The 23,405-nt window shown below is 39.8% G+C and overlaps 1 protein-coding gene across 1 annotated transcript in view; it reads left to right on the top strand.

Moving 5' to 3' along the window:
- Positions 1–23,405, top strand: part of ush2a (Usher syndrome 2A (autosomal recessive, mild)) — a 929,735-nt gene that overhangs the window by 751,630 nt on the left and 154,700 nt on the right.

Consider the following 23,405-nt stretch of genomic DNA (forward strand, 5'->3'; position numbering starts at 1 on the left):
CACCGACCAGCTGAAGCGCAACATTTATCCCTTCACCTAACACTACGGGCAATTTAGAATGGCCAATTCATCTAACCTGCACATTTTTGGACTGTGGGAGGAAATCAGAGCACCCGGAGGAAACCCACACAGACACGGGTAGAATGTGCAAACTCCACACATTCAGTCGCCTGAGGTGGGAATTGAACCCGGGTCTCTGGCGCTGTGCCACTGTGCCACCGTGCTGCCCACAGTCTTGGGTACCTGTTCTTGTGCATGAAGTCTCCTTGCAGCAACCTTTCTGTGCCGGCTGTATGCGTATCCTGCAATGTGGATTTGTGCTTCTTAAGAGTCTTGCAAGTAGACTGGAGAGCTGCCATGGGGATAGTGAAGAGTTGACAAGTATCTTATGACAATGTCCTAGTTTGAGGGTTGCATGCAGCTAGTATCCCTGGTTTGTGCCCTCAGATGTTGTTGTGTGCTAAACAACATGGAGGACCTTCACAGCCGGAGGTGATCTGAAGTCTCACGCTTTGACTTCCATGTTGAGATTTCTCAGTATCTAATTTGCTCTCGGTGGGTAGTAGTAATGAGGTGAGATCTGCAGGCAATAAGGTGTTAACAAGCGATAACCCTGTTTAATAGTCAACTTAATGTCCATTAGCAAGGATCTCACACCGATGCCCAGAACTTGCTTAAATGATGCAGTGAGTTACTCCCAATATCGACAAAGGCCATGCTGGATGTTTTGCACAGTTCTGCCTCAATTTTCGCCATAGGCCATATTGTTCAGGCTTCTCTAAGCTTCTGCTCAATTTGTTATGAAATGAAACAAAGAACAGTGGTTGGAAATCTGAAACAAAAAAGGCCGCCAGATTATTTCTTTTATTCATTAATGGGATGAGGGCATTGCTGGCTTGGCCAGCATTCATTGCCCATCCCTAATTGCCCAAAGGACAGTTAAGCGTCAACTGCATTGCTGTGGGTCTGGAGACCATGTAAGGATGGCAGTTTCCTCCCTTAAAGGACATAGATGAACCATATGGGTTTTTCTGATTGTTGAAAATGAATTCATAGTCCCCATTAGATTCATCACTCCAGATTTTCTTTTATTGAATTTAAATTTTCCCATCTGCCATGGTGGGATTCAAACCCAGGTCTCCAAAATATTACTTGGGTTTCTGGATTAATAGTTGAGCATAATATCTGTAGGCCATTGCCTCCCCGATTCAAGACCCTTACTCATAACATTAGCTCTGCTTTCTCCCCACAGATGTTGCCAGATCTGCTGAGTTTTATCAAAAGTTTCTTTTTATGTTATAAAATGACTTAAGTGATGCTACAATAGAACTTTGCTAATCCTTTGATTTATTTTTCTCTAGATAAGTGTATAGATTGCAACACAAGAGGAGGGAGTGGTAGAAGTGAAATTTATGTTGTTCAAACAGCCGCATCAATGCCAGAGAAAATTCTAGTTCCATATAATGTCACAGTAGCATCCATCTTCATTGTTCACAGCCTAGACTCCACCTGTATATCGGCGTTTAGAGATATGGTGTTTTTCTTCAGGAGCATTTCCAAAAGCAGATATTAGAGACGCATTGTTGGATTAAGTTTTAATTAAATAAAACAAAAATAGAAATCCATTTCACAGCAATGCATAATCCTTGTTCAGTGACCTCAGTCCAGAACCTGTAAGATTATACTTAGTATGTGTGTCAGTGTAGTACACATAAGTATTATGATTGTCTTCCAGGAAGGACTGCCTTATTCTCAAGAAAGAGATATGGTTACGGGTTAAATAAACCATTGGATAACTGTAATTTAAAACACATAGCTGAATAAATTGCTCCTATATTTTGGATAGAAAAGGTGGGCAAAAACCACCAATTCTGTGTACAAAGGATGCCCGATGTTGGTTTCAACAATAATCAGATGCCTTCAACAGATATTAGGCCCTTGAATCTGTAAATAATTCCTGAAGTTGCAGATTGTTGACAGAAGCAGGCATTGAGAGTGTAGTTTTGCAGCTATTTGTCCTGGCCTAGCCAATAGCCACCCACAAAGTTTATGTTCCAGGTCAAGATGCCTTTTTGTTATAATGCAAGTTCTGATGATCAATTCTGAATTTCAATTTGAAATGTTAATTCTGTTTCTCCCACTGATGCTGCATCTCCTGCTATTTCCAGTTTGTTTTCAATTTATTTTAGATTTCCAGGATCTGAAATATTTTGCATTAATGGTTGCCATTTCTTTCTGATGTTACATTCACATTGGCCAGAGTTTGCACAATCTTCCCTCATTTTCTCCTGCCCGAACCTCCTCACCCCTTTATGACTTGTCTGAAGTCCAAATTGGTGATCTGCCTCAGGAGGCAAAATTGCCATTTCACAGTAATCTGAATTATGTGAGCTTCAGTTCAAATTACCTTCAAATAAGTACGGGTTTATACAAATTTATCATAATAAGCTATTTAAGAGTTAACATGTTTAAAAATGTTGAAACTGTCTATGAATATTAACCCATCTATTACCAAATATTACATTTAGAATATTTGTCTCTACAAAGGTTAAATTTTACCACCTTTAGACCACAAAGAATGAAGTCTAAAACCATGTATCGTTGTAAGTGATACATGTGCAGTGACATTTTTTTTTAATCAAGGAAGTTTAATAATTTAACTTTTTCCATTTGTAAAGATAAAGTAATAATCAACTTGCTCTCTGCATACATTTCAGCTTCATAAATCTTGAATTAACTATCCATGCTTCATTGTTCTGAATAATGAAAAAGGTCATTACAGAGAATGCTAACAAACTAAAGTGTGATGTCTTGGCTAGAGCCAGAATGGATTAAGGCAAATGCTAAATTTGAAAGATTTGTGTTCCTAAATTCCCAAAAATAAGTGGTGGAAGTTACAAATTTGTCAAACCTTATAACTTATGTCTCTCAACTTAAATAATTCAGGTACAATTTGGGAAAGAGATGGGGACAGAGGATGATGGGCATTTGAGGAATTGTTGGGTTACCCTCCAAGTAATGCCTGTGACCTGCTGCCTGTCAAGATGGTGGAAATGGAAACAATCTATTGTTTCAACAGGAAATTAATTAGCTGCTTACAGGGTCATAGGCTGAGGCTTAAGGAATAAAAGTGACTGAATTGCTTCATTGAGAGCCAGCAAAGACTTAATGGGTCAACTGACCTCCTACAATTCTGTAAATGAATGTCTAGTCAGAATTTGGTGGAGCCTGCCAGTCCAATAATGGGTGCTCTGATGAAGGTAAGTTGGGCAAAAATAGCTAAAGTACCCACATTTGATTCTCTGATGGGAAAACTAATGGAGCAGGAGGTTGGAAGGGCCCAACACGGAAATACGAGCCACTGGTGAGAGGATGTCAATTAGGTTAATCAATGAGCCCCTTAAAGCCAATTTGCTCTGAGCCCACTAGGATTTAGTAATAACTCAGGGATTAACAGGAGACAGACAGGAGTCGCATGACTCCATAAGGCCACCAAGTAGGAGCAAATTACTGGATATAGATTTGCTCACTGAGCTGGAAGGTTCATGTTCAGATGTTTCGTCACCATACTAGGTAACATCTTCAGTGAGCCTCGAGACAAAGCATTGCTGATGATTCCTGCTTTCTATTTATAGTTTTGGTTTCTTTGAATCGGTGGCAATGTCATTTCCTATGGTGATGTCATTACCTGTTCTTTTTCTCAGGGGGTTGTAAAACGGGTCCAACTCAATATAAATTACTGCAAATGCTGGAGTCTGTGCTGAAAGCAAAAAAATATGCTGGAAATCACAGCAGGTCAGGTAGATCAGTGGAGAGAGAGCAAACTAACATTTCAAGTCTAGATGATTCTTCATCAGAGCTGGCATGATCAAGTCAGGGCAGTGGAGTACTGGGGGCTTGGTATTTTACAACCTTTTGGACGTAATATTGAGTTCAATACCTTCAGATTGTGAACTCATTTCTTCCCTTTTAGCTTTACTTGCATTCTCTGTCACCATATTCTGTCTTCCCTCCCCCACCCCCCCCCCCCCCCCCCCGCAACCCCCGACCCACCCTAAACCCTGGTGGGACCATCTTTTCTTTCAAATCTGGTGGTTAGACACACTATTGTTCTGCCATTCTCATATTCCGATAATTTAATCTGCACTTTGCAACCCCCCCAGCATTCCATCCCTCCCACAACTGCATAAATTCTGTCACCTCCACACTTCACGTCAGCTCTGATGAGGAGTCCTCTCGACTCATTGATAGCTTGCTCTCGCTCCACAGGTGCTGCCTGGCTTTCTGTGAGTTCCAGCATTTTTTTTGTTATCATCAAGCAAACTATGTCAGATTAAGTCTAAAGATCATACAACACCAGGTTATAGTCCAACAGGTTTAGTTGGAATCACTAGCTTCCAAAGGATGAAGAAGCAACGTGATTTTTAACTTTGTCCATCCCAGTCCAACACCAGCTTCTCCAAATTACATCAATTTAGTTTGTGGCCTCATTAAGAGGGGAGCTCCCACATTAACAGGCAATAAGTGTGCAATTGAGAGGTGATGCATGAAGAAAGGTGATCTCTGAAAGCCAATCACACTGTCTTTTGGTTTCTTGTAGCACAGCAGTAGTATCCTGACCTTTGAACCAGGTTACTCAGGTTCAAATCCCACCTGTTCCTACAAGTATGTCATAACATTTCTGAGTAGGTTAATTAGAAAATATCCCACAGTGTTTGTAACCAACCCCAACACTCCCCGTTTGCTGATCCTTGTCCCCCAGGGGCTGTGTGGTGCTAACAACAATGAACGAGTGACAATCTCTCACTTACATCTTTCAGGGTGAACTTTCCACTCCATGACAGCCTTGTTCATCTGGGAGGCAAGTTAAGTGCCTAGTTACACCTAAACAGTGATATGATCCCAACTAATAGTACTTCCGGGTATATCTGAATCCAAAGTAAAATCTGGCTTGATAGAACCATATTTATTTATTTTAGTTAAAGCAGTGGTCATTTATTGAAACATAGTCACACAAGGCTGCAAAGTTCCTTTAACCATAGAACAGAAGTTATTACAAAACAGATGAAAACAAAAATAAGTTATATTAACATAGAACACAATTAGTAAAAAAAATTTTTAACACAATCTAGTTCCCAAAACAATTGCTTTACAGCAATTAAAATTCAGTGAGATTACCATTCTATATCAAATCTTGATGTAGTTGAGTCTTTCTGATTCTGTCCTGTAAACTGCAAAGTCATCTTTAATTTATAATCACAAAATTAAGATATCAGACTTTCACAACTTGTTGTAACTTGCAGATTTCTGCCCAAACACTCCTCATCTGAAAGTTATACAGTCAGAGGGTTGTACAGCACAGAAACAGACCTTTTGGTCCAACTCATTCATGCTAACCAGATATCCTAAATTAATCTAGTCCCATTTGACAGCCTTTTGACTCATATCTCTCTAAACCCATCTTATTCATATACTCATCCAGATGACTTTTAAATGTTGTAATTGTACCAGCCTCCACCACTTCCTCTGTCAGTTCATTCCATACGTGCACCACTACACTCTGTGTTAAAAAGTTGGCCCTCAGGTCCCCTTTCGTTTTTCCCCTCTCACTTTAAACCCATGCCCCTTAGTTTTGGACTCCCCTATCCTTGAAAAAATAATTTAGTTCTTTGCTCTATCCATGCCCCTCAAGATTTTACAAATCTCTATAAGGTCACCTCTCAACCTCCAATGCTCCAGGGAAAATAGACCCAGCCTATTGCTCAACCTCAACAACAGCCTTGTAAATCTTTTCTGCACCTTTCAAGATTAACAACATCTTTCCTAAAGCAGAAGGACCAGAATTGAACACAGTATTCCAAAAGTGGCCTAACAAATGCCCTGTACATCCGCAACATGACATCCCAACTCCTAGACTCGATGCACTGACCAAAAAAGGAAAGTGTGCCAAACCCTTCTCCATTACCCTGTGTACTCATGACTCCACCTTCAAGGAACTATGAACCTGCGCCCAAAAATGCAACATCAGACATTTTATACCTCACAAGTTGCACAAATTAATTGTCTTTGCCCAGGTATCTCTGCTTTCCCTGAAGATTTCTGTACTCTTTCTTTTAAGAGAGACACTATATTTTCTTCTGATGCAAGTGTGGTCTCCTCCAAACTGCCCGAAACCTTTCAGTATCTGGATTTTCTAAGAAAATATCAATCCTTGATTATTCTGAATCAAAAGCAAGTTAATGTTTGCATCGAGGATTAGTAGTCCCTGTGTTAGGTTACCATGATAATACCAATCTTCCATTAACACTCCAGGAGATCTCTGCTGTCTGATACAAACTGGATTAAATTTCTGCTCTGAAAAAAACTGCCTGACCTACTAACTTGTTTTTTGAGACCCTAAGAAAAATAACCAAACCAAAATGCCACTATTCTATAATACAAACTCTTCAAAATCATGTCAGACACATTTTATCACAATAATATTAAGTCTTCCAGACAGCAGCAAGGCATGGGTTACATTGGTTCTCCAACTAGTGGGAGGACTCTGCCATAGATACTGTGTTCTGGCCTATGACTCTAATTTACTTTGAAATAACCTATGGTAGATGCCTTTTTTTTTATCAGGAATGAATGATAGAATTGCTCATAGGAAATTAATCCTTTCACAAGCACTGTTGCAAAATAAAACCAATTAAACCACAATTTAAATAAAATTGGGTAGACGTTATGTTTATCATGATAAGGAGTTACAATACTGAATAACGGAATATTCTCCCATGTGTTTCATTCAATGGCAATACAGAAAAGTCCCAGAAAGCATGTGAACAAAGAGCATCCCTTAACATTAAATTCAGAACATTATCTCTATTGCACAAATGTGAACTTTTCCATTTTCTCCTTCTGCACCCTTTTGTCCTCTCTCTTGATTTGGAGGTGCTGGTGTTGGACTGGGGTGTACAAAGTTAAAAATCACACAACACCAGGTTATAGTCCAATAGGTTGATTTGGAAGCACTAGCTTTCGGAGCACTGCTCCTTCATCTACAACCACCTGATGAAAGAGCAGCGCTCTGAAAGCTCGTGCTTCCAAATCAACCTGTTGGATTATAACCTGGTGCTGTGTGATTTTTAATGTTGTCTCTCTGAATGCGATTTGATATGGCATTGACAAGTAGTGATTAGTTATAGCTTGTAGACTGATGTCATTGTTATAACTTAGAAATCTGAAGTGAAGGGGCAAAATAAAGACTGAGGTCACTGCTAAGTTTGAAAACAAATAAGCGGGATGAAGGATAAAACACATTGTAATAGGTAATGCTCAGCTTGGACTATCCTTAGAGCTGCTAATGCAGCACCACCAACATCTTTATCAGAAAGTAGGCAGAATTTCTTTATAAATAGACTATTCTCCACCCTTCTCAAGTCTGGTGACTGAATGGTAGTTGGTCTTGGGAATACTTCAGGCCCATAAAACCCTGCATAATGGACTGGGGAAAAAAGACTGAGAGAAAAAAAAAATGCAATTTTGAGTCCAGTTTGGAGGTTCAGTTTACTTTGATGAACAGCACTATTGAATTTGTTTTGTACTTTTTTTTCATCACTTTTAGTTGTTTTCAATATCAGAACCCCTCACTTTTACAATGTTACTTTAAACCTTGGGACTGCCCAAGCAATTATTTACTGGATTAGTGGTGCTGGAAGAACACAGCAGTTCAGGCAGCATTCAAGGAGCAGCGAAATCGACATTTCGGGCAAAAGCCCTCCATCAGGAATAACGTCGATTTCGCTGCTCCTTGGATGCTGCCTGAACTGCTGTGCTCTTCCAGCACCACTTCTCTCGTATTTGGTTTTCAGCATCTGCAGTTATTGTTTTTACCAAGCAATTATTTATCCCACTGGTCATAATCATTCCTTATTAGTGAAGAACTGAATCTATTTACAATGAAGAGATAAGAATTCAGACATCTCAGCCAGGTAAGGAACAATTTGTTATCAGTTCCCATTGCTGTCTAAGAGCTAATTTAATAACCTTGTCTCTGTGTCTTTTAAAGTAGTAAAGATCATAGAATCCCTACAGTGTGGAATCAGGTCATTCGGCCCGTTGAATCCACACCAGCCCTCCGAAGAGCAATCGTTCCAGATCCATCTCCCTGTGACACTATACTTGTAACCCTGCATTTTCCACAGCCAATCCACTTAACCTGCACATCTTTGGAATGTGGGAGAAAATTGGAGCACCCAGAGGAAACCGTTGGCAACACAGGGAGAACATACACATTCCACACAGACGGTTGCTCGAGGCTGGAATTGAATCCAGGCCCCTGGTGCTGTGAGGAAGTAGTGCTAACCACTGAGCCACCATGCCACCCAAAAATGTTGAGAATAGGATATTGAGAAACAACCTTTCTGTTGAATCCTTATTGGTTAGATTGCAGTCAACTTAAAATAACATACATCTTCTTGAATGTGCCAATGTATTTTGCTTTTAAAACATTTAACACATCATGGATTTAAATCAGTTACCACAACCAGACTATAATAGCCATCAAATTGAAATGGCAATCAAATTTTTGTAAATGTTATCCCTTGACCCTTCCAATCCACATGCTTCTAATGGTGAAGCAGTTTCTAGTACTTGAGGAATACAAGTTGAATAGCCTTCAATCTTTGCTTTTTTACTTGATGTTTCCCTCTCACAGACTAAATGACTGGACAAATTCACTTCAGAGTTGATGGGAAAATTCTTGTCCAATTATTTTGGAACAGTGAGTTAGATCACTCTTATGCAGTATCACTGAGCCACAATCAACTGCCTTTGTCATCACAGAAACATTTTGATTTAGAATTTGTTCTGTTGTTCCATTAACCCTATCACCTATACTTCCCTATAACAGTACGTTCATTCTACCAACTGAAGTGAATGTTTCAGTGGCACCATAACTGCTGATCACTCTCAACCTTCTAATGAACCCAGGAAATAGACATGGTTAAGAGCGATAGTCCCAAGTCCAACATCTTTCAGCAGAGTAAGGATCCAATTGATGATCGAATCCTAACAGGGTTTAATCAAATTTGAAACATTAACTCTGATTCTCTCTCTCTGTTGATGATAATTGAGTTCTTTCAGCAATTTCAGTCTTTCTTTAAGATGCAGGCTCATTTGACATCATTGATGGCCCATGGTACACATTATTTAGTTCATGAAAACTAAAAATTTGGACATTCTCATTTTGCATAATAAAGCTAATAATTATAATGGAATCAAAGAACATAAATTTAAATACTGAATCTGACAGTGATCCAAGTATGTATGCATACAATGAAGTCTTTAGCAAGATCACAAAAAAAATGGTCTACTCGCCTTATTAATATAGATCTGTGCTAGTCAGGTTACCATAAATAGTTCACTATTTGCAAAGAGTCACAAAATAACAGGAGGAAAGGAAGGTAATTGAAGGCTTCAAGGGAATGTGAATGTGTAAGTAGTGACCAGCAATCCAGTAGCAGTTTTTAAGAAGCAACCAAGAAGGCCACTTCAAGGCTTCAATAAAAAACATTACTGTCTTCAGATCAGTTTCCCCTTTCGCTAAGTGATCATAAGAACATTGGAAAGGAAAGAGCCATTTACCCTCGAGCCTGTGACCTCACTTCATATGCCTGCCTTTAGCCCAAATCCCTGGATATCTTTGCTTAACAAAAAAAAATTATTTATCTCAGATTTAAAATTAATAACTGGTCTAGCATCCACAGAGTCAAAGAGCTTCCTAATATCTCCCCTGAATTAACTGACCCTAATTCTCAGACTATGCGTCCTAGTTCTGGAATTTCCGATGAGTGGAAATAATTTATCTTTACTTGCCCTGTCTTTTCCTGTTAATATCTTGAAGACTTCAATCAGATCACCCCTTAATCTTCTAAATTCTAGAGAAAACAGGCCTGATTAGTATGTTTTGTCATATTGAAACAGTATCTTTAATAGACACTGATATAGTGTGTATTATAGATAACGGTGAACTTGGAGATAACCTGTAAAATTGCTCCAGTAACCCACACATACCATCACTACTCCTTTGCCCAATTGAGTATTGGGTGCTAATGGAATAGTATGTAATTATATAGTAACTGCAGTCTTTGTTGTGTTTACTTGTGGCTAATGCAAACTCTCATTACTAATGGATGAAGCAGATCATCCCAGTATCTAAGTGGCAACCACGCAAATAGCCTTCACCCTCAATTGAAGATGGCACAGATGACAGGGGCACAAATAAAATGCAGTGGCTGCAACCTCAAAGCAGGCACAGAATGCATTTTCCAGAATAACTGTGCTTTCCATCTCTGATATCAGGATTTGAAGAATCACTTTGTTCAAGCTTGTAAGATTTGATAAATTCAAAATTATGTAGGACAACCACGGGAATGAAGTTCAGCCCAGTAAAAGAGAAAAAGGAAATGATACTATGCCTTTCTCATGCAAAGAGTTATCAATAAATAAAATAGACCTCTGAACATAGTAGTGAAGGTGAAAATGCTGAAATCATGTAAGCAACAATTGATTGCTGTATTGGGAAGAATTTGAGTCTCTTTTTGAATGGATGAACACAAATGGGACAAATAGCCTTAACTGTGACAGAGTGAATTGTCCTTTGGGTCATGTAGGCCATGACATTGTGTTTTCTCACTCGGATGACCGCAGGGATACTATTAGTTATTCTTGGACTTTGAGTATCTCAACAATGCAGTGACATTGGTCAGCTGCCTCATACAGTTGTTATTATTCAGCGAGAGAGAAGAGATGCCTGTAACTTGTTTGATATTCTATATAGAGGCCAAATGCTTGATATAACAGATGCCTCTGTGCTGGATAGAATCAGAAGCTTAAAAACTAAGGGAATGGGATGACCTTGATTGGCACTTGCAGTTCTACCTCTATGGCAAAAGTTGTCTGCATTCTTTGATATGATGCAACTCTAAAACTGTCTGAGTATTGGGATAGAGTCTGTGGAGATACTTCATCTCAGTCTAGGCAAGGTATGTATGTCAAAGCATGCACATAATACTGATATGATAATAGTGCGCACAAGAACTTTGGAATATGGCAGAAACTGATCACCTTGCTGTGCCTTATTTGCACTTTTTCACTTGCCACTTTTCAAACATTATTCCGTGAAAACAACTTATTGTAAAATTAGTGGATGCCCATAAACATTTGTGGTGAAATTAGTATCTCTCTAAAAATGGTACTTCTTTAAATCCCCGTCACAGGCTAATCCATCCTTCTATGCTATTCTTCTCATTCTATACCTGTCAGTGACTATCATCTAAATCAAATAATTTTCATCCTACCGTTTCTCTCCATGCCCTACCTTAACCCTATTCCACATTCCAATACTCTCCCCCAGGACATTTTGTTTCCTCTCCTGGCAGTTCCATGCCATATTCCCTTCCCTCCTTCCCATGTTATCTCCCTATCTCATGTTGTCCCCTTTTGTTTCTTATCCTTATGCTGTATCCCATTCCCATAGTTGCCCTCATCTTGTGCTGTACCTACGTTTCCTTGCACCAATTATCATCATCATTAGCTCAGTAAACATGCCAGGGTGTGGCAAGGGATGGAGGCAAGAATATGAGGCCAAGGAATGTGTGGACTCGCTGCCAATAACTAGACTTGGGGTGTGTAGGGGTGAGGGGAGATCAATGAGACTAGAGAGCAGCAGGTGCAGGGACCAGGGGCCTGAAAGCAAGGGACATACATGAGGTGCCAAATCAAACCATCAAGCAAACAGAAAATCTGGACAAGCAGAATCTGTGTCTTATTGCTTTATATTATCATTATCTTAAAAAGAAACTGTGGACTTTCAATAGATTCTAATAATGTATTACAAGCAAAATGTTTGTTCTTAATGGCCACTTTGAATGGGCATACTTAATGCACAAGGTACTGTTACCCAAAATTTGTAAAATTGACCATTGACTGTTAATACTTCTTTTAAGTGAACTTAGTATTCATTCCAAAGCTTTTGCACATTCTGTGTGAGACCTGTATCAACTGGCAGTCATAAAATAATAAGATGCACTTAGAGGTATGTTACAATGGAACAATTTTCTGGCATCTACTGGAGATTAATGTTAGTAGGATCATTGTAGTAGCTCAGAATTTGATCTAGACACATGATAAAAATATACGAGGCAAATGAGAATTGTTTATATTTTGGTTCTTAGATTTTAGTTGATTTAGATATGATATTTTTGTCATAAGTGGTTGTGGAGCTGGTGAACGAACATACATAAAGACGGTGGAAGCATCATCTCAATATCAACTGCCTCCTGTCCTAACAGCAGTTGGTTTAGCAGTTGTGAAAGTCAAATGGCTTCTGCCTGAAAATCACAAATTAAACTATTTACAGGTAAAAGTTTAACATGGTCATCGTTTTACTTTCATTGATATACTTTGCCCTGGAAGTTCCATTGCACTGTGTAAAATGGTTGCTTGCATGACAACCCCTGTCCACGATGTCTTCCCACAGAGGAGAGAGTGTGCAAGGTCAGCAATGCCTTTCCAATCAGTTCTGAGGGATAGGATTTATGACTATTTGGCAAAGCATAGTGTGATTAAAGACAGTCAGCATGGCTTTGTGAGGGACAAGTCATGCCTCACAAATCTTATTGAGTTCATTGAGGAAGTGTCAAGACAGGTCGACGACGGTCGAGCAATGGATGTGGTGTATATGGACTTCAGCAAGGCATTTGATAGGGTTCCCCACGGTAGGCTCATTCATAAAGTCGGGAAGTATGGGATACAGGGAGACTGGTATCTGGATTCAGAATTGGCTGGCTGACAGAAGACAGAGAGTGGTAGTAGATGGGAAGTGTTCTGCCTGGAGGTCAGTGTTGAGTGGGGTCCCACGGGGCTCTGTTCTTGGGTCTCTGCTCTTTGCAGTTTTTACAAATGACTTGGATGAGGAAGTTGAGGGGTGGGTTAGTAATTTTGCAGATAACACAAAGGTTAGAGGTGCCGTCGATATTATAGACAGCTACTGCAGGCTGCAGCGCGACAGAGATAGGATGCAGAGCTGGGCTGAGAAATGGCAGATAGAGTTCAACCTTGATAAATATGAAATGATGCAGTTTGGAAGGTCGAACTCAAAAGCTGAATATAGGATTAAAGACAGAATTCTTGGCAGTGTGGAAAAACAGAGTGATCTGGGTGTACAAGTACATAGATCCCTCAAAGTTGCCACCCAAGTGGATAGGGTTGTTAAGAAAGCATATGGTGTTTTGGCTTTCATTAACAAGGGGATCAAGTTTAAGAGCCGTGAGGTTTTGCTGCAGCTCTACAAGTCCCTGGTGAGACCACATTTGGAATTTTGTGTCCAGTTCTGGTGGCCCTACAGAGGCTTTGGAGAGGGTGCAAAGAAGGTTTACCAGGATGCTGCCTGGACTGGAGGGCTTGCCTTATGAAGAAAAGTTGAAAAAGCTCGGAGAGAAAGAGGAAGAGAGGAGACCTGATCGAGATATACAAAATAATTAGAGGAATAGATAGAGTCAATAGCCAGAGACTTTTCTCCAGGGCAGGATTGACTGGTACGAGAATTCATAGTTTGAAGATATTAGGAGGAAGGTATAAAGGTTGAACTTGCCTGAAGCAGTGGTAGCAAGCACTTTCAGGAGGCCAGAGCTATCTGCCTACTGCATTGATAAAGCAGGTGGCAGCCATGTTCAGAGCTGCTGCTTTAGCTTTGCCAATTAGAGTAGGTGAATCATTGGAAAGTCAGGAGGTCACATGCAGCAGTAAGTGGCCATTCATATAAGATCACCAGTGGTGTTGTTGGCAATACTTGACCTCTCAGATTTACTTGAAAAGTAACTCCAGTTGTGCTCAAGGTTCACCACAAGAAATTTGAAAATTCCAATCCTGAACATATTAGTCCCTTAACAAACCTCTTCAGGAGCTTAAGCAGTAATTGGCATTTCCCACTCCATCTGTTGCCAGGTCTTTGAAAATTCAAAACAAATGTGGAGTTGGGATCAATAGACAACTTCAATGTCTAAAGACCATCTACACAGGGTTCCAGTCCTGAGTGTCTTTGAAAATTTGCTCAATATCTTTTTTTCTTCCTTACTTTCTTGTTCTCCAAAAATGTCTTTGTGCTTCTCTGTTCACTTCTGTTCTTCTTTCTTTTAGAAATGAACAGAAAGCCTTTAAAACAACAGGACAGTTCTACCAAACACAAAACTGACCCTAAAACTAAACAGTACAGAAATGTTTATACTTGTGACAAATCCTTCCTTGCTACTATCAGCACAAACACACAATGCAAAATCATTTTCAAACGAGGTAGCACCAATATGTCACCTGAAATAATCTTCTTTACTCCTCCATCTATTAAAGGCATGTGCTAGGAAATGGAACTAACCTGCCAGCAAGTATCCCAGTTCTGTCATTATAAACATCTGTTTTGTCACTGTCATCAGTGAAAGATTTAATATTGTGGTTGTTTCAATGACTCTAAACTCCAACTAAAATCACTGGCAAGTGATTCATTGTGATATTGCCCAATATAACATTTGTATCTAGTGCCCCAGTGCAGCATTTTCATTACACTTTAAATAAAATCAGTTCTCTATCTCTGTCAATAAGCAACATTCTGCTGTACACAGAGGAATCCAACAATATACAATTATGATTTTGATTTGATTGTGTCATTTGAACAGAAGGTTTATTACTTTCGACTCGGTTCGGCAGAATGCCTACTATCCACCCTTTTCTAACTATGCCTCGAATAAGTAACTACATTCCAAGCAGAAATGTTCCCTATTTTTAGCAAGTGTCACGTTTTAATGGGAACCAGTGTCCCACTGTGGCAAAAGATTGCTTTAGTCTCTGTCTTCCTATTAAACAGATTCTGAAGAATACATGGGGAATAAATCCTTTCCTTAGCAAATACTCCATTTAAATTAACATCCTTATTAAAAAAGAATTAATTAAATGCCGTACTCTGCTGTATTCTCCACTGTCTTTCACCATAATAAAAGTTATTTATCCAAGTAAAATAAAGGAGGAGATCTGTGCTGGTTAATGTTTATGAAGGGGTTTATAAAACAAGCCAAATCCGACAAGCAGTAAACAATGTTAATGAAACTGCTCATCATGGCAAGTTATAGGAGGGTGTTCATAGCCTTATCTTGTAGAAGTCACTATCAATCCTATATTCTTTTCTAAACTGTTTCTAACTCTTTTAAAATGATGACAGAGTTAGCTTAAAGGAGTTTCACTGTAACTACTGCTGAAACTACTGGCTACAAAGACTGAATAAAAGGAACCCAAAATAAATCAATTTGAGGGAAGTCAAGATGTTCAAAAGTCTCTGTTTCGAAAGATCACTTGCTTAATTTTTTTTTTATTGGACTTTCAATATATTTTCCAGTCTATCGAAATTGAGAGCTGTTCTTCGTAATTTTTAGACACCAACTTCCTGTCTAAATCAAGAACAAGTGGAGTCATAGAGCTGTACCGCACAGAAACAGACCCTTCAGTCCAACTTGTCCATGCCAACCAGATATCTTAAATTAGTCTAGTCCCATTTGCCAGCATTTGGACATTATCTCTCTAAACCCTTCCTATTCATACAACTATCCAAAAGCATTATAAATGTTGTAATTGTACCAGCCTCTGCCACTTCCACTGCAGCTCATTCCACACATAACACCACCCTCAGTGTGTCCCTTAGGTCCCTTTTAAATTTTACCCTCTCACATTAAACCTATGCCCTCTAGTTTTGGGCTCCTCTCCCTGTGAAAAAGACCTTGGCTATTCACCCTATCCATGGCTCCATGTCTATAAGGTCACCACTCCGCCTCTGAAGCTCCAGAGAAAATAGCCCCATCCTACTCTCCCTATAGCTCAAATCTTCTAACCTTGGCACCATCCTTGTAAATCTTTTCTGAACCCTTTCAAGTTTAACAACATCTTTCCTATAGCAGGGAGACCAGAATTGAATGCAGTATTCCAAAACTGGCCTAACTACCGTCCTGTACAGCTGCAACATGACCTCCCAACTCCTACACAGTTGAAAAGAAAACCAGGAACAATGGCTGAGAAATTAATTTTGCCTCATTTATGAGATAACAGCCCATAATGTAGTTGTGGATCTTTTAAGGAGATGGCTTAACTCCAATAGTATCTCCAAGAATTATTGGTTTGGCTGCAGGAGAAAGCAATAAACTAAGTGGGGCTGCCCTAGCAACAAGACAAATTTCCACTGGTGGTCCTTACAAAAAGGAATCTATTGTCTACGTTAGGGAGCACCAAGGATGCTAAAATATTGCCCATCCCAAAATGATATTGAGGTGTCCTTGATCATGGGAGGCATAGATGAATGGGTACAATAAGTTCACCTTCTATCCCAAACATCACAGACACCAGTTGCTAAAGACAAATATTTTTTACAAGAATATGAGCCATGAGTACAGCCAGGCTCTTTAATGTAGGAGTTATTGTGTCATTATGTGAGTATTATTATAACCAGTAAATATGTCCTCATCAGCCATTGATGGATGTATGGTATTGTGGGGAACCTTTAACATTATGATGGGAAAAAAAATGACCAAACTCTCAAGTTATAGATCAGTAAGTTAAAAAGGACTGTGGCAAAAGGTCAGAGATAGTAAACATTACACAGGCTGAATGCACACAAAATCTCTAACCTTGTAACAGCTCCTTGTATATTTTGAACTGCAGATTTTTGCCTAAACAAAATTTCCATACACAGAAACAAAGTTATGGAATGATGTGAATGATTGATGTTTTGGAAAACCAATAAGGCAAAGTTTAGTGTTATGTATTATAAATACTTCATGATTATTTGTCATTTCTCAATATATTTTAAAGTATACAAATGTTATCCTTTCTTTTGTAAAGGTGGGAACAATGTGGAGAGCTTGGGATCCTTTGGTTTCTCCCTCTCATGTTTTTTTTAGCTGAAGAACTGAATGCTATGGTTTTTTTTAATAAAGACTGAATATGTTTCAGTTCAAGGTTGTTTTTGAATCTTTGTCTAAGTGTTGAGTTTGTTCTACAAATCCCTGCTAATTAAAATCTGATTCAATATATGCACTTCCAAACTTTTTTTGTGTTATGGAGCTGTGGCAGACTCTTAATTTCTGACAGGACTACACAGGACAGACCTTTCCCAGTGGTTACCTAATACCTGTGATAAATTGTAGCCAATTATGTCCACTGACTGGGAAATTTCAGTTGAACAATGATAGGTTCAAGGGGAATGGGTGGACATATGTCTCAGCATGATATTCTAGCATCTGAAAGTCAAAATCTAGGCCACTAGATTCCTCTTTCCAATTTAGTCTTGGTGAAAAACAATCTCTCTTTGAAATTAAAGTGAGTGAGCAGGGTCAGCTGAAGAGAGAGCAAAGAGAGATGAGCAGCTGACAAATGCAGTCTATCATGTGGAGTGAGAGAGAAAGGAAGATGATGAAAGGTGTGGGAGAAATGCATGCAACATCCTCTGCAGCATTTCCACTCAGCATGGCTGAGGCTTCTCCTGGCCTGCGTGTCAGCTCCAGGACCTGTTGTTTACTATTTATGCAGGAGGCCTCAAGATCTGTCCGATTCCTCATTTGATGTAGTATCTTCTCAAGGAAAGAGAAAAAGGAAGGAAGGAAAAAGGCAAGGAAGGATTGAGATGAATTGAACTAGATAAAGGGTAGTGTGAAAATTTGGGAAATGCTCACATGTTGTTTTTAATGAGGGATTTTTGTTAATAAAATTGAGTCAAACTTCAAATCGAATCCTGTGTCCCTTTATTTGTCTTACCGACAAGAGCGCTCGGGTAAAGTGTTTTTAATACATAAACTGGTCAAAGTGGCCAAAGCACAAACAACAGGAGAGCCTCCTAACTCTGAATACACTGAGTAGCTGATTGACCATTTTCAAGTCCCTGGATAGATACTGAAGACTGCCGTTGACTTACTGTGTCAGGACCCCTGACTGAAGGTTGCCTCCCTTGAATTGAATGAAGACGACTGACTGCCATGAGAATCTTCCTGGCATTGTGATGCGCTAAGCAGCACAGCAGTACAGAAATAGCATCAGCCTGGTATCTCTGTCTGAGGGGCCAAAGCACAAAGAGTAAAGACATGAAATGCATGCCAGGGAAACTTGGAGCATCCAGATAGTTTCAGAATTAGTGGGCACTATGAGAACAAGCAAACAGATTGGAGGTGCAGCCTTGGTCAGACCATGAACTTGGTGCATGTCCCTGCACAGCATCCTTGCAGCCACATTGCAATGATGTTTGGTATGAAGTGCAGAAATATCCTGTAAGTGGATTGGAAATATACCATGAGTATCCTTAGAGCTTAGCACATGCCATTGCTGATAGAGTGTGCCTTGAGATGTTGGTGCGTAGTGTCCAACATCGGAGGTCCTTTGGAGCAAAAAGCAAGCTGAAGTTACCAGGTACCTGCTGTCAGTTCCAGTTTGAAAATTCTTGTTGAGCTTATGCAGCACATTTGGTAAGATAGGAAGCTGAATATCAGTGAGGCAAACTGTCGCATTACAAAGGTATTTAACAAGCTATTAATTGGCAACTCACTGCTGCCGAGTGAGAAACTTGCCTTGTCATTTAGCAAATGCATGAAAAATATAGAGAGTTGCTGCAGGTCTCAAGATATGCCTCACTGGACTTTTTGCACAATTCTGCCACAAATCTTTTCATAACTCACATTGCTCAGACCCTGTAAGATGCTCTTTAAAACATCCTAAAGAGAATCCACAGATGTGAATGGTTGACAAAAGGCCATTGGTTCTTCAAAGTCTGATCTCTCCACTGTCCTAAGCCTCCCATTAAAACATTTAATTTTTTTTGAACGTCCCTAAAGTTTCTGCCTTTATTATGCTGCCTGGTAGATTGGGTGATTATATAATCACTGAGTAAAGAAGTTCCTCGTTTCTATAATTAAGATATTTTTCACTAACTTTAAATTATGCCTTTTTTTGCTGCTTTCCTGACTCATATTGAAGTATTGCTCTGATCCTACATTATCTGTCTATTCAATATTTTGCATGCTAGGTTTTTGAATTAATTCCCTAACCTGGTACATGCTCTGCAAATTTAGTGTTGAAATACCCCTCTTCTCTGCATCTTTCAGAGAGCTATTGTATAGTTTTTGGACCGTGGTGAACACACTTAAAAATGTGAATTTGCCTATTACAAAACAATAATTATTACTGCACCTTTCATATCACAGCCACTGAATTACTTAATTAAATGCAGTTGTTGTTAACAGAAGCTAATTTGAACTCAAAAGGGTTCTCTTTTTCTTAGTTTCATAAAGTACAATGCCCTAGGAGGGCATTAGCAACAATGAACTTCAAATGAACTGGTCCATGATTACACTTGGCAAAGTATTGCAACAGTTTGTACTGTCTTCCGTAGTCTAGCTGATTGAAAAACCTTTATCGTCCATAATTTGGTGTATGGAATGGTATTACAGGTGGATATTCAGCCTGTTTGGCCCCATTATGAACAAAGCTTCTATAGCCACCTTGCCCTGATGGCTGCCACTCCACCTCAATACCTCAATCAACAGAGCTCCACAAAGACAGAAAGAACGATGAGTGAACTGTTGTAATACATCAGTCAGGTAATTCAATTACAGAAACATTAAACATGAAAGTAGAAAAAAAGTGTACACAAGAGAGAACTTTATGATATCTGCAGCTGTTCTTTTTAGACTTGTATTGTTTACAGCCCATTCATTCTGAGTATACCAAAGTTAAATAAGTTTGTTCCTCCCTTTACTGATTTCCTTTTTCCTTTTCCTCCATTCATTTTCATGAACAATTGTGAATCTTAAACCTTGAAGAATCATTTACCATTTTGTTTTGATGAGCTATTTGCTAAGAACTTGATAGATATCTAAATCAAATCAAGTACATGTTTCCAACTCATTCTACATGGATTCGAGCTCAAACGTCACCTTTCATGTCCAGCACCATGATTATTGATATCTCCATAGCATGCAATGCTCTTTTAACTAGTGCTCTCACCACATCATCAAATCCACTCTTTCTACTTTGGGCAAGCATATATTTAGTCACAATTTTGCTGTACCACAGCAATGATTCACTTTGTTTCAAGCTGAACCAGTGTTCAGTTCTTTTTTGTCTTTGACACATCTGATGGTTTAAAAATAACTTGTTTCCTTCTTCAAGAACTGAAACTCAAACAACACTTGAATATCAGCGTACCTCTAAATCCCACATCTTTCATAAACTTCAAATCTTATTTCTTCTACTAATCATCCCTTGATGGATTTTCACTATTCCCTTTGATCTTTCCCTCCATGACCCTGAACAATCTGTCTGCAGCAGGGGATTCGTTTTAATCCCACTATATCTCCACCTAAATAAGGTCTAGATGCACCTTTATGTCAAATTCTCCTTGCCTTTGACTTTGTGCCTTCTTTTTTTTTGGGTCACCATCATGCACCCTGCAGTCTTCATTTTCTGGTCCCTTACCTGCTTTAGTCTACTTCTAAAATAACAAACAGCTTCGGGGTTTCTTCATTCTCCTCACACATTCCATCTCCCTCTGAACTTGCAATGCCGCAGTCCCTCATCTTTAACTGAGACATCACCATTATACTTGATAACAACAGGGGAATTGAAGCTCCCATCTCTAATCTGGTAAGATCAGATACCACAGGTAGAATTTAATGTTCCTCCTAGGAATTGGCTGGGAGACATATAGTTGGAAGGCTTGGGGTGGAGACTTCTTCTTCCCACCTCCCTCCTCTTAAAACAAACTGCGCCCACACCTCCTCCCTCACCTCCATCCAAGGCCCTAAAGGAGCCTTCCACATCCATCAAAGTTCTACCTGCACATCCACCAATATCATTTATTGTATCCGTTGCTCTCGATGCGGTCTCCTCTACATTGGGGAGACTGGATGCCTCCTTGCAGAGTGCTTTAGGGAACATCTATAGGACACCTGCACCAATCAACCACACCACCCTGTGGACCAACATTTCATCTGCCCCTCCCACTCTGCCGAGGACATGGAGGTCCTGGGCCTCCTTTACCGCCGCTCCCTCACCACCAGACGCCTGGAGGAAGAACGCCTCATCTTCTGCCTCGGAACACTTCAACGCCAGGGCATCAATGTGGACTTCAACAGTTTCCTCATTTCCCCTTCCCCCATCTCACCCCAGTTCCAAACTTCCAGCTCAGCACTGTCCCCATGACTTGTCCTACCTGGCTATCTTCTTTTCCACCTATCCACTCCACCCCCCTCCCCCCTGACCTATCACCTTCATCCCCTTCCCCACTCACCTATTGTACCCTATGCTACTTTCTCCCCACCCCCATCCTACTCTCATTTATCTCTCCACCCTTCAGGGTCTCTGCCTGTATTCCTGATGAAGGGCTTTTGCCCAAAACATCGATTTTACTGCTCCTCAGATGCTGCCTGAACTGCTGTGCTTTTCCAGCACCACTCTAATCTAGACTTTGGTTTCCAGCATCTGCAGTCATTGTTTTTACCTACATTGGGGAATCGCCCAGTGGAACCTTCAATTTCCAGGTAATTCCTGTAAAGAATGCTACATCAGGCATTCTGCAGGGTCCTAATATACATTATCCTTTCTACACTGCAGAAATTACTATCAGCCGTTGGAAAATCCAAACCATAACATCTTAGCATCTTTCCTCATGTGATGTCATAGTTACCACTGAGTTTGCTGAATCTTGTGAACAGTTTGGGGTATCCATTCTCAAAGGAACTGTTACACCTTTGCTGTTCCAATCCTTCAACCTTTTGAACAAGTTTGAGGACAAAACACATTTTCTTACTCAAGATTAAGTTTTTTTTGTTTAAGAATTACATGTGCATTCTCTACTTTGTGAAACAATCAATGTTACTTTGCTATCTATACCATACCATTCATGTTGAAAGTTCTACCTCCTGCACTCTGCTTCAAGTCTGCAGGCTATGGTGTCTACTCCTTTATCTGTGGCATTTGATTTGCTAGGGAATTGAAACTCATGCCTGTACCAAGCTTAAAATTTGTGAAATGTTCATTGACAAAATAAACTTGATCAAACTTGGGTCAATTGACTCACCAAATTTACCTTGGCATCCCCTAGCACCTTTCCAATAATGGAAGCTTTAGCTCATTAACACCTTTGTATGAGTAAGCCTTTGACGTTCCACTACTTGGAAACTATGTCTTTCTTACTGTTACGATCGTTGTTAAAATTAACTATCAATGTTTAACTTTCATCATTTATCTTGAATACATGAGATTTTGTATAGGACACTTCAGACCTAAAATGGCTGCAGTGATCTCTTGATAAGTCCACGCAACCACCATGCAATTTACAAGATCACTTGCCTCAGAAGAACCATTTTAATCATGGGGCATTAAAACTCTGAAATACAGTACATATTTTTAATGTTTTACTCACAGTTGTATGATAACTGTACAAAAAAAAAGGAGATTAAAAATTGCCTGCAACTGTCCAGCTTGAAATGAAACAATCATCAGATATGAAAATTTACAAAGGAACTGTATAACAGCACCCTGAGAGGGAGAACTTAATATGGACTAATAACAGCAGGGATACTGAAAACTCTTTTCTCTCTCTCTCTTAATCACAGAAGCCAATGCTAGTTAAAAAACAACCCAGAAACATCATTGTTCACTGAGGACTGAAATCTGTACTTTGTCACTGCTAAAGAAACAGGACAGCATCTATAGTTTTCCCAGCTGATCACCAAAGGAGGTCACACCACCTGGTGCAGTAATCCTGTATCGAAGTGGCAACTGTCTCTGTTCACTGTCTCTTGTGAAAAGGCATGAATTGTGAAAGGAAACAACCGTTTTCTCTCCCTTACCTCTTACCCACAGGGGTACCACTTGAAATCTGCCATTGCACACACATCTCACCAAGACTAATGGATTACATCATTCACTACTGCATGCATCATATTGACTCATTGCACGATTAGAAGCCAGAGCGCAATCTGATGAGCACGTTCCTGACATGCCTCTGTAGCAGTTCCCTGACACTGAGAGGCCTGCCACAGGCTAGACACCTGCTCAACCTCAGGCAAAAGGTGATCAATAGTCTCAGCATAAACAGATTGTTTTCATCAAACTGCATGGACAGATACAGGAGCAGCAGGCAGGTATGTCAGAGGCAGTTGGTAAATTAGATCTCAGGACAGAGGAATACACCAATGTTATCAGTGCTGTGTTGATTCTGATATGTGTCTGACAGTGGCCAGGCTGGCTACTGCCAAGGAGACCAAGGTCCATCAAACTGAGTATTGCCAGATGCACACACGCAGACTCACACAGTACAGGACATCTAGTACACGTCC

Source organism: Chiloscyllium punctatum, chromosome 11 (genome assembly GCF_047496795.1).
Source record: "Chiloscyllium punctatum isolate Juve2018m chromosome 11, sChiPun1.3, whole genome shotgun sequence".
Lineage (NCBI taxonomy): Eukaryota > Metazoa > Chordata > Chondrichthyes > Orectolobiformes > Hemiscylliidae > Chiloscyllium > Chiloscyllium punctatum.